The 11,900-nt window shown below is 45.8% G+C and overlaps 1 long non-coding RNA gene across 1 annotated transcript; it reads right to left on the reverse strand.

Annotated features, from left to right (window-relative positions):
• Positions 1 to 1,938: 1,938 nt before the first annotated feature.
• LOC124095930 (uncharacterized) lies at positions 1,939 to 10,739 on the reverse strand. Its single transcript, XR_006852698.2, has 3 exons — positions 10,504 to 10,739; positions 4,119 to 4,222; positions 1,939 to 3,560 (listed from the first exon to the last, which is right to left on the reverse strand). It is a non-coding gene; the product is annotated as an uncharacterized LOC124095930 (long non-coding RNA).
• Between the last annotated feature and the right edge of the window lie 1,161 nt (positions 10,740 to 11,900).

Raw genomic sequence — 11,900 nt, forward strand, 5'->3', positions numbered from 1 at the left:
AACTGGTCAATGCACAAACAAAATGTGCCAGATCCATAAAATCAAGGACTATTGAGCCATAAAAGTGCATGGATGAGCCTTGAGAACAGGATGCTAGGTGAAGGAAGTCAGAGGCAGATGCGTACGCATTGCACACTCCCCTGCATACGGGAGAACAGCACATCTCCAGGTTCAGAACACAGGTCAGAGGCTGCTAGCACTGTGGCTGGGAGGCTGGGGAGGCTGACCCCGGCCACAGGGTTTATTCTGAGCTTAATGGAAAACTGAAATTAGATCATGTTCTTATCCACCACCACCCTCCCCAAATAGACACCCAAGAAAGTGCACTTGTGGTCCATGAATTATACCTCAAAAAAGCTCTTAATTTTTAAAAAAGAAATTAGAATGATGTTACTGAAATGCAGAAATGTTTCTCATTTTACTTTATGTGTGTGGCCAGTCTGTTGGATTAGGAAGGGACTGTTGGTTTTTCCAACACCCGTCCAGCACGTTTGTTCACTGATGATCCGTGGGAAATGACACCCTCCATGAAGGTGCACACACTTGTCACAAGCTGCACTAACCCAAACAGCCAGGGACCACTGTGATTTCCACCAGCCGCTGCCAGGAGATTCAAACCCCACAGAAGGAATGAGCAGGCCGAAGGCCAGGACTGCTGGCCCAGTACGCTGCGCCAGTGTGGCCTGATGCCTTCTTCAGGCACCTTTAGAACATGGGAATCCCACACACAAGCTTCCTAAGTGTGCCCCTTGACTGGAGCAAGTTCCCTATTAGACTGAAGTAAAACTCTTGGGAGTGAGAGAAATGTCTCCCTGTCGTGGGAATCAAGGTGCATTTTTTGACACCTCTTAGGCAGAGAGGTCTTGTCACAGGCACATCAGGACACAGGAACCACAATATTTCCATCCAGTGTCAGGGACACCAACGCTGGCTGAGAAGGCAGGCTTCTCACCTGAGCTGCTGCAGAATAAGGAGAGCATAATGAGACTGGATACAAGAAGGGCTACTTTGAGAGTTCACTGTCCCCCAGAATTCAGTTCAGGAACTATGTTTGGAAGCATGTAACCTGTCACCCAGGGGTAGTGTTGTTTGTTTAATAATGAAGACCAGCTGTCTTTTCAGCACCAGAAGGCCCTTGGCAGGATGCCACAGGACCGTTCATTATCTGCAGAAATATACATGGGTGCCCCTGAGTGTAGGAAAGTGGTGATCCTGGAAGTGGCATACTTATGCAGGTCCGTACACTTTTATTGAGTGGCTGTATTTGAGGTGGAAACCAGGAATAGAAAATCAGCAATAGCTGGTGCCTGTTCTCAAGGACTCAGAGCCAAGCAGAGCTAGGTGTGCCTGTGTAAGATGCAGTGTGGCAGGACTATCTCCAAGCAGAGCACACACAGTCGAGCGAATTAAAGGCAAAAACAATTAGTACTTGCTGGGGCTGCAGCCAGAGATACAGGAGGAAGGAATATTATTGGATATACACTTCATAAGTGAGCAGACAGGTAAAGGAAGGACATTTCCCTTATAGAGTAGCCAGGCCACAAACTGGGAGGGAGGAGGGGTTTGTGGAAAAACGAGTGTGAGATGTTTGTGGAAGACAGGCTTTGGCAACCCAAAGCCAAGTTACAGAAGCTGACACTGCACTCAGGATTCTTTTACTTATTGTTTCTGAAAGGGATTAACAGATATCTGTTTCTTAATTATGGAAAGCACCAATGCACAAGAGAAGAGAAAAGGTATAAATTAATCAAGCTTCAGAGTTGGTCCACTCAGGTTAATCTTGTTTTATCTGCACAGAAAAACACACATGCAAACATTTTCTCCATCTCTGAGATTATTTTGAAGCAAGGGCAGAACATCAATCAAGTTTATCCTTAAATACTTCATTGTGTATATCTACAAGGTAAGGACTCTAGAAAAGATAAAAAATTCATTAACTCACTATAAACAATAAAAGTTTATTTAAATATTAACACTGTGGCTGGTGTTTGATAGTCTTATAATTTTTAAACTTAGTTGTACAATCAGCAGAATGATCACATGCAGACACTGAAGTTGTTTGTTTCTCTGTTAATCTGCACGTGTTCCCTATATGTTTTCCTTTGGAGTTTTATTTGTTGATGAAGTGGCCCTTTGTCCTACAGATGTGTGGGGAAATTTCTAATTACATTGCTGTAGTTGTCTCTAATACGTTCCTGTCCCCAAACTTCCTATAAAATGATAAATAGCTCTGAAGGCTACTGCAGCCCCCTAGACGGGACACCTTGTCAAAGGTGTGGCTGCCTCCAGCCATCAGGAAGCACAGGTCCTTTGGGTTACCTTTTCCTGGTAGGATGGTCTCCATGCACTCAGGATTGTAACACGATGACCACCAACTATTATTTATTCATGCTTCATTAATGACCTGGGACACTTATATCACTTTTACCACATTTGGCTTTGGTGGGATAAAGATTATGTAATACACAGAAGATAAATACTTGCTGTATTGATGATCCGCTGGTTTAACTTTTCTTTGCCAGTTCTCAAATGAATGCGTAGGCTCCCCTCTATCCTGACAAGGTCACCAACATGTCATTTATTTCTCAACCCACTGTGGTTGTGATACTGATTGCATCATTTACTGATGTTCAAAGTCTGACCATGTTAGGCAAGTGACGGCCTCTGTGGTTCTTTTCATAAATACCTTCTGTGGAATGCAGAGAAAATGCTCTTCCATTAACAAATAGATCATTGAATTTACACGAACTAGAAGAGGTCAGGGGGGGAGAACAGGATTAGCCCCATCAAAGTCAATGATCACTTACCACTGAGGCTCTGGGAGTGGCTCTCCTACTTCTACCCACTTCACAGAACTGTGCCCATTCACCACAAAGGTGGGGAGTAAAAGGTCTCCTTCAAAGAGCTTGGTTAATTTTCACCTGGTAGAATAGGTCCAGGGTAAGGCACATTTGGACAGAATTCTAAATTCTAGGACTCAGCACACTATTTGCAGAGGTTAAGCAATTATTGAAGGAGGAAGTTCTTTTTCATAACTAAATCTGGTAAGACCTCCCACTCCATCCAGCATGCTAGACAGAGCTTCATTCCGCTCTGTACGTCGAGCTCTGTGTTACAGTTGGTCACAGTCTGTTGTCCTGTGGGTTTCAGGAAATGAAACTATCTTAACACAGTCTGCCTCAGAAATTTGCAAACAGGACTATAAATTGGGGTGGAAAGTGGGAATCCAATCCTTGTTATGAGCCAGGAGTGGCCTTTGGTACTTACATCTAAGAATCACGACTGATCTTCATCAGAAGTCCTTAGGCAAGTCATATCCTCAATTTTATAGGTAAAAATCCTGAGGCTTTAAGTGGAGTAGGGCGATTGTATGAGTCCACTCTCTGCCACTAAAATCAGATCTGTGAGGCAGTTAACTTGGAAAGAGGAAAGGTTTCCTTGGCGTACGCTTTTGAAGGTTCCAGCTTATGACTGAGTGCCCTAATACTTGGGGCCTCCGGAGAGACAGTAAGTACATCATGGCCAGAGGGTGTGCTGGAAGAAACCTCTCACCGTGTGAGCTAGGGGAAAAGAGAAAACAAACAGGAAGAAGAAGAGACTGGGGCCCCACAGTTCCCTGCAAGGGCATGCCCTCAGTGACCTGAGGACTCTGACTAGGCACCAACCTCCAAAAGTCCCTCTTCCTCCCAGTAGCACTGCCTGGGGACTAATCTTTTCCAGGTGGTCCCTGGGGATGTCCTCTTCCAAACCACAGCTGGGACTGATTCAGGGTTGTGCAACTGGCAGGGGACGGACCCCAGACCTGTGATCCTTTCTGATATGGACCTCCTTCCCTCCCCCAGGCTTTAAGGCATTGGTTGGACTGCTAGCCTCTCAAAATGGACTGGAGACCTGCCTAAGAACCCTCCCCACCCTGGTATTCCTCAATGGTGGAAGTCCACGTGACCAAGCTTCAGCTGTGTGAACTGTACAGTGGATGCGTCTGAAGCACCCATCCCTGACTTCTGGGTGCGCCACCGACACCTTAGGAAAGGCCAAGGGGTACTCTGTCTAGTCTGCATCTGCTCTGCTGGCATCAGCCTACAGGTCACTCATTACGAGGGACCGTGGGCTCCTACCTTCATAACTGAAGTCTCAGATCCAATGACCAGAAAATTCCAGAAACAGCACATCCCTCTGCAGCCTGGAACAGAATCCTACTGGAAAGCGGTTTCTTCCGGAGCTACGTGGTAAAAAGGCAGAATCATTGGAAACATTTTCTCTTGGATATTTTGTCTTCGAATTTTCACCAGTAATGTCACTGAGGTCACACAAGGTTAAGTGACCATTTGTTTTTGTTTCTGGGGCCATATGTCACTCCTGCCCTCAGGAATCTTTGGGGAGCTCAGTCAAGAGGTGTACATCGGTGCTTGGTGCTGGAACCCATTGCCAGAGAAGAAATAGGCGTATTGGGAGGAAGGAGGCCTGGGTCCTGTGTAGCAGTAGCTCCTCCTCCATTGGCGCCCCACGGGGACTTCAGCAGTAACGCGTTCCACAGCAAGAATGCACTGCTTTGTGGAAGACTTTGTCATACCCTGAGGATTTGATGGCGAATCCACAAATACAGTTTTAATAACTGAGACTAACAGATCCGCCCTACACACAATGTTGGACTGCTTTGTCCCCTGCAGGGTGACACGCGTGTTCTGAGTCACCCAAACCAGGGATCCACAGGGAAGCCTGGGACAGAAACCGAGCTTTCCCTCTCTGCTTTAACCCTGGACAGAATGCTCACCCAGAGTCCAGGGCAGCCTGAGCACCCCTGCCAGGAACAGCTGCCGGGTGTCAGGTCAGCCTTGGGGACCCCAGCTAACGCCTGGTAGTGCTTTATGTCCTTGCCATTGGGTAACTGAAAATCAGTTCCTCTGCAAGGACGTGAATGCCATGGGCCATTATCTTTTAGATACAAATGACCTTCTTGTTGCCTCTTTAAAGATAATCTCTGGCATCCTTGTGTATCCTCGCAGAGTGTGTTCAGGGGGGATGGTCCCAGATAATCTAGGCAATTTGTTGTTGGATTATCACTTGTTACAGAGCAGCAGTGCCTGTTTCCCCTTGCTCTGATGGCATGAGATGCAGCTTGGTGACTTTTTTCATTTATTTCTGTAAGAAACTTAAGAGTTTGGGCAGATAAAATGGAGAGTCCACAAACTCCCCACCCTCTGTCTCATCCCAAGGGCCAGGAGGACGTTTGGAAAACTCAGGGCCTGGAGAGGGATCATCTTCTTCCACTGTCAGGATTTTGTCTGAGGAAAGATTTGTAGATGAATTAACAGAGAGGTCTGAGAGACCCAGTTCTGTCACCTCTCCAGGCTTCCAATGGACAGGCAAAGCAATTTTAATCTTAAAAATGATGTCCCAGAGAGTTGTGAAAAAGGCTGGTGCAGACCAGCCCACACTTCCCTCAGCGGCTCCTGTCTTGCCCACCTGAGGACAAGGTGCGCTCTCACCTGCATCCATCCTGGTGACGTCTCCGCAGAGCTCCCTGATACTCTTGACGTCCGCACTGAGGCTCCGTACATTTTCTGCTCCCTTTTCTCCTGGTCAGCTCTGAGAAGGCACAGCCAGCCCACCTCTACTGCCTTACCTCCCCGGAGCCCTCGCTCTCCCATGGCCTCAAGTCTGACAGGACCTGTCTGTACCGGAACCAGACACCGTTATGATTTCAGCTAGTGATATTTTTATTATCTTTAATCTTTAAAACTACTGAACAATTTTAGTTCCACAAAAAGTGACGGTTCCTCATGATGGGTCACTGATTTTGGTCATTTGGTAAAATAATCACACTGAATAATTGTCCTGAAAACAACAAAACAAAACAAAAAATCAGAACATTTGGTTCTCGGTTTCATCATGTTTGTCATTTTCTACCTGTGTACGATTTTCAGAGCAGGCCTGCTGATGGCATGGTCCTTCAGTTGCTTTTTCTGAGAGTTTTTATTTCTCTTTCACTTTTGAAGTATAACTTCAGTGGATCCATAATTCTGGGTTTCTGGTTTCTGTCTTTCAACATTTTAATCAAGATTATTTCGTAGACCTGAACTGGTGCTTTCACAGTCTCTGCCACTTCTAAGCTAGGGTCTGGCTCTTGGTTTGTTCCTTTGTCTCTTCAGATTTTTTTCTTTTTAAATTTGGCATGGCTTGGGATTTTTTTTTTTTGGTTGAAATCTAAATATGATACATTGGATCAAAGGAACCCAGGGAGATAGGTGTGGCTTAGCATGTGGTTCATGTAAATCCATCTGGGAGTGAGGCTGTGTCCACCGTACCTGTGTCAGGGTTTAAAGTTGCATCTAGTGTCTTTTCTGGTTTCTCTTACTGCCTTTATATGTCTTTGAAACTCTTGACATAGGTTCTAAGTGTGCATATTTTTAGCAATGATACACCAATGTTATGTCAGAGGTGTGGTAGAAGAGTAAGTAAGAGAGAGTGGACAAAATTCTCTATCCCAAGGTTATGTCACAGTTTTTATTTATTGTATATATTTGTGGTGTACAACATGGTGTTTCGTTGCATACACACACACTCACACACACTCATATAAATGATTACTATTGCTAAGCAACCTATCATATCTATTACCTCCCATAGCTATCTTTGTTCCACAAACACACACACAAAATATAGGAAATGACAGCCATGTAACGTTAAGTGAAAAAAGATAGTGGACATAATCCATCTACATTAGTTCTCAAGATAAATATGTATCTATGTATGTATGTGTGCATATACATCACATTCGTGGGAAAAATGAAATGAAAAAACTTAAATTACTAACTATGGTATGGCTAGAATTAAGATATTGTCAATTGTCATTTTTCTCTTCACATATTTATCTACATTTTATAATTTTGATAGATATAAATATTAAAATACCAGAAGAAAAAGAGTAGCTTCCCAGTTTGGAAGCACTCTGTGTTTTACAGAGACCATCTGCTTTCTTAATATTTCTGTTCAAATGTGAACAGCTGGAGACTCGTGCAGTATGCCCTGCAATTTGTTTGTGGTGTATTTTTAGGGCAATCCCTTCAATGCTTAATAGTTCTCCCCACGCTGTGGGCAGAAAGGGCACAGTGTCGCTCTCACTCCCAGAGAGAAATGGAACGCATCCCGAGAACCAGGCAGGAAGGGGTGCGGTGCACCAGGGCCTCCCGGGGGCTTTTGGCTCCCGCTGCTGGCTCTTTGGGCTTCAGCGTGTGGGTGGAGGAGGCCATCCTTCCTCTCTTTCTTCTGCAGCTCCTGTGGCTTTCCCACACTCTTGTGATAGCAGATGACAGCCAGAAGGAGCACAGCACCTGCTCCGGTGGTAAGCAGGGTGGGTGGGCAATTGCTGCTGTCGGTGAACAGGAGGGAGGGAAGCCAGGGAACCCGATGGGCATGTGATCTGCATTGTTCTTACTGGACCAGCACCCTCTCTTGGCAAGTGAGACCACGGCTATTTCCCTTATCCCATGAGGAAAGGGGCTCAGAGTGGTTTCATACTTTCTGAATGTGGGGTGTGAATCCCAGGTCTTTGCCATTTTCCTGCATAGTTGGGTTAATTTAAGGGACCACTCTCACAAGAATATTACAGGCAGGTCCTCAGGAGCTGAGGCTGGGGACTGGTTCCAGGAGGTTCAGATGGACCAGAGTGCAGAGATTTCACATGACCTGTCAATCTGTCCTCTCTTCCTCCAGTTCCACAAATGAGGAGCTTCTTGCAACTGCAATATTCTGCTGTCATCTCCCTCCCCTGCAGTGTATTACATGCACTGGAATACATTGTGGAGCACAAGAAAACCATCACTCCTTTAGAGACTAAATTCTAACCTCACCTGGATTTCATGTATCTCTAGATCTATCCTCAAACAACATTTACAATGCTGTTTCTCATTATTCTCCTGCATGCACCTCTGAATCAGTCAATAATTCATCGACATGACCTTGCTATTCCCGGAGCCCATCTGTTCTTCCACCTCTGGGTCTCAAGTTCTTCTAGCTGCCTGGGACGTCCCACCCACATCACCACATCTTTCAAGACTTAGTAGTGTTGTCCCTGCTGATTCTTAGCAATTCTTAGTTATTAGTAGTACTATCCCTCCTTATCTGGGAAACGTGTTTCCACCTCTTATACTCTCAAAATGTGCAAATGCTTTCAAGGGAGCCCGTCTCTTTCTCTATTCTGGGACGGTGCAGGAGGGGAACACAAAGCACAATGGCTTCTGAGTCCACTGTGACATGCAGCATGCCACTCATCCTGTGTTACCTCTCAGCATTTCAACTTCTCTAAGACAGAGACCTCATCCTTAAAATGAGGACATCAAGACCAATGTCACTGAGTCCTCTGGATGAAAAGTGATATTTATTGCCTTGTCCCTGGTAGATGCAGATGCTCAACAAATTCAAGTTAAATACATAATAGCTACAACTCGACCCTCTGCACTATTCTTAGCTGCTTTCTGTGTACGAGCTCATCGAATCATAGCTGAGCACTAAAGGGGAACTAGCATCTTGTTCTTCACCATGGAGATGAAAACACTGGGACCCAGAGATTCAGTCACTCCTGCAGACACACAGCACTAAGACACGCTCAGCCCCCACTCCTGTGTGGTGGGACTGGAGCCTGCTCTTTAACTATGAGTGGGCAGTGCACTTCCATCTTCAATCAGAAGGACCCCAGGAGAAGGGGAAGGATGGGCCTTTGATCTTTTACCTGTTATAGGCATTAAGCAACAATTTAGGGAACTTAAAGAAAACTGAAACCAGGCATGGTGGCATGTGCCTGCAATCCCAGTGGATCAGGAGGCCGAGGCAGGAGGATCCCAAGTTCATAAGCCAGCTTCAGCAACTTAGCAAGACTATAGGTAATTTAAAGATACAATTAAATAAATAAATAATAGCTGGGGATGTGGCTTAGTGTTTAAGTGCCCATGGGTTTAATGCCTGCTGGAAAGGAAGAAAGAAAGGAAGAAAGGAAGGAAGGAAGGAAGGAAGGAAGGAAGGAAGGAAGGAAGGAAGGAAGAAAGAAGGAAAGAAAGAAAAGAAAAGAAAAAAAGAGGAAATTGAGCCTGGTCTGTTCTGGAGCGTGAGATGGCATTCTGATACTCTTAAGCCCAAATAATCCGTTTCAGATTGCAGGAAGGGGCAGAGCCGTTCCCAGCCTTGCCTGTTGTAAGCAGAGGGACTAAGTGCGGCAGGGCAAGTTCGTACCCAACACTGTGTCCACTCCACACAAGTGCAGTGCCCTAGCTGCTTAATACCTCCATCAGGAGAAGGAGACACTGTGAGGAAGCCTGGCCCTGTAACTCCCCACCGGAGAGACAAGCCCAGTGCACGCTTTACGTCCACAGGGTGTCCTACAGCCTGGCTGGGCCGCTGTGGACAACTGGTCTCCATGTCCCCTGTCCTTGTTAATGAGGACTCCAGTGCCCTCCACAGGCCTGCGTGCTCTGCCCGGGGAGTGCTGGTGATCTACTTTGTCCCTTATGCAGAGGCCATGTCATGGATTTATCATTTTTATGACACTAATTTTGAAAATTTGTAAGTGTGTTTTGGCCATACTTTCCAATATAGAACAATACTATACATAATATAATATAATCTGTTTTATTGGACAAGAATATATTATTCTATTCTAATATAAATAACACTCACTGGACAATAATTCAGGGAATTGCAAACCAGGATAGTCACAAAATAGAGAGGTAAACCCACTAAATATATTATTGGAGAGAGGCACGGAGAAACTGAAGGTAAGGACGCTCTGACCTCCAGGTGTTTATAAACCTCTGACTTCCCCAGGAGCCCCCCGCTGGCGTGCGCCTCCCCAAGAAGAGCAGCGCCTCGGCGAAGCCCCGGGCGGGTTCCCGCCGCCGCCCCCGTCTCCCCGCAGCGCGATATTGAAAGGTTTCCTTTCCCCTGCGTCGCTCAGGAGGGGCCATGGCTGGTGCGCTGCCTGGAGGCTCGGAGCCCGCAGCCCTCCGCGGCCGGCGACCGCCTGGTGCCCAGCTCGGGGCGCGGCTGCGCTGGGCCCTGCACCGCGGGAGGCCGCGCTAATTAATTTCTCCTCCTTTCCCGCAACCCCCTGCGCGGGGATCTGGTTTCAGAATCGACTTCCTGGGTTCGTCCTCTTTCGCCAACCAAATTAGCGGAATGCACGACAGATATCTCATCTCCACCCAGAGGCGGCAGTCAGTCTCCGGGGGAAATCAATACCGAGTCATTTTGAAAAAGAAAAGAAAAGGAAAGAAAAGAAAAGAAAATGCTGATCGAATTTGTTTTCAGCACCCCTGAGGTTGGAAAGGGAGCCCGGGAAGGTCCTTCTCTCCCGAGTGGTGGTGGGCATCCCCCACGCACGAGGGCTACCGAATGCATTTTGGGGTTTGAACTAAATCATGTTCCTGTCAAAATGCAAAGGCTGCATTGATTTACTGCACGAGGCAAAGTAGAACCGCAAAAGGCAAAGTAACAATTTAAAATAATTACCTCGAATTTATCACCAGTTCTCCTAGTTCCGCTTCCGTCTCATGTGCACATTGTTGAAATTTATCTATTGGTCAAATTACAGCACCAAGGTGCGTTCTACCTAGCACCCCGTCGGGACGTGCGTCCCCGTGTTTCTGCCAGTCTTTGGCATGTCTGCTGCTGCGAATGAATGAGAAAACAAAGAGAGAGGGCTAAGTGACAGGTCTGTGGATGCTGAAGGTAAGCTGTGACCTAAAATGGGAACTGTTCGCTTAATGAGCGACAGCTGAAGGATTGTGTGTGCAGGCTCCCGGCTGGGGTCTCGCCTCGGCCAGCAGATGGCAGCAGAGCCCCGGGATCCGGCCTGGCACCGGCTCCAACCATGGTAAATGCCCTCCTTCATTGCCATTCATCTTCACTTGTCAGAGTCTTCATAAGTGCCTTCTGTAGAACTGACCCCGAAATTGCATCATTTAATCCATAATCATATATTGCCAACATCTCTTCCTTTTACCGCTTATCAATGGCATTAATTCAGAGGAAACAGGGACTGCTGGTAGCTTTAGGCAATCCGTTGCAAAAAGGAAACATTCATAAAGGCAGGAACACTGCAAGGGACGGCCAACCCGCTTAAAATAAAGAAATGGATTTTATGGGAAAAAGAGAAGCACACCAAAAAAATTAATAAGAATAGATTCTATGCTCCCCCCTCCCTTTGCTCTTTGCGAACACATTCTGCTCTGCAATCAAAACAGATTTTTAGTTTAAGGTGGCCATTGAATTCTCCCCACACTTCCTAAGATTCTATTTTTAAATATACCAGGAATTGATGTGTAGGACTGAATTACACATTATCAAAACTAGGTCCGGTAAGAGCCCCATGCATTTCAGCTGCTGCTGAGTGGTCTAATGGTTGTAGAGTAGAGGAGTTCTCTCCGGGAAAATGATAGGATACTATAAATTGACAATTGACAGCTGTTGGCATTGCACGGATTTAATTAAATTAGGGTTAAATTGATGAGCTGTAAGGAGAAAAAAGTCTCCCATCCCAAACACTCTACATTTCTGGGAGCTAAAGGGATGCTTTGCTTCCTAGAAAGATGGTCATGACCTCCGGAGACTCTAGATGGTACTACAGATTCACCCTGTAGTTTTTGTGCCACCAGTGGTTACAGTCTATCTTTTCAGGATACCCTTTTCAGGATACCTAAGGTGCTTGCATCAGAAAATCTACTTTAAAGTGCAGAATTATTTTTTAAAGGCAAGGTTTAAATGAGATCATAGGAAATCGACAATGTCTGAGAAAGATCAGATGGATGTGCTTACATGTGTTTAATTTTAGATCCCATATTTAGATTAATTTTTAACTATCACAGTCTAAAATGTTCTAGAAGTACTTAATGGTGTTATGCTGCCAC

Source organism: Marmota monax, unplaced genomic scaffold (assembly GCF_021218885.2).
Source record: "Marmota monax isolate L192 unplaced genomic scaffold, Marmota_monax_Labrador192_F-V1.1 WCK01_AAM20220418_F8-fsc00083, whole genome shotgun sequence".
Lineage (NCBI taxonomy): Eukaryota > Metazoa > Chordata > Mammalia > Rodentia > Sciuridae > Marmota > Marmota monax.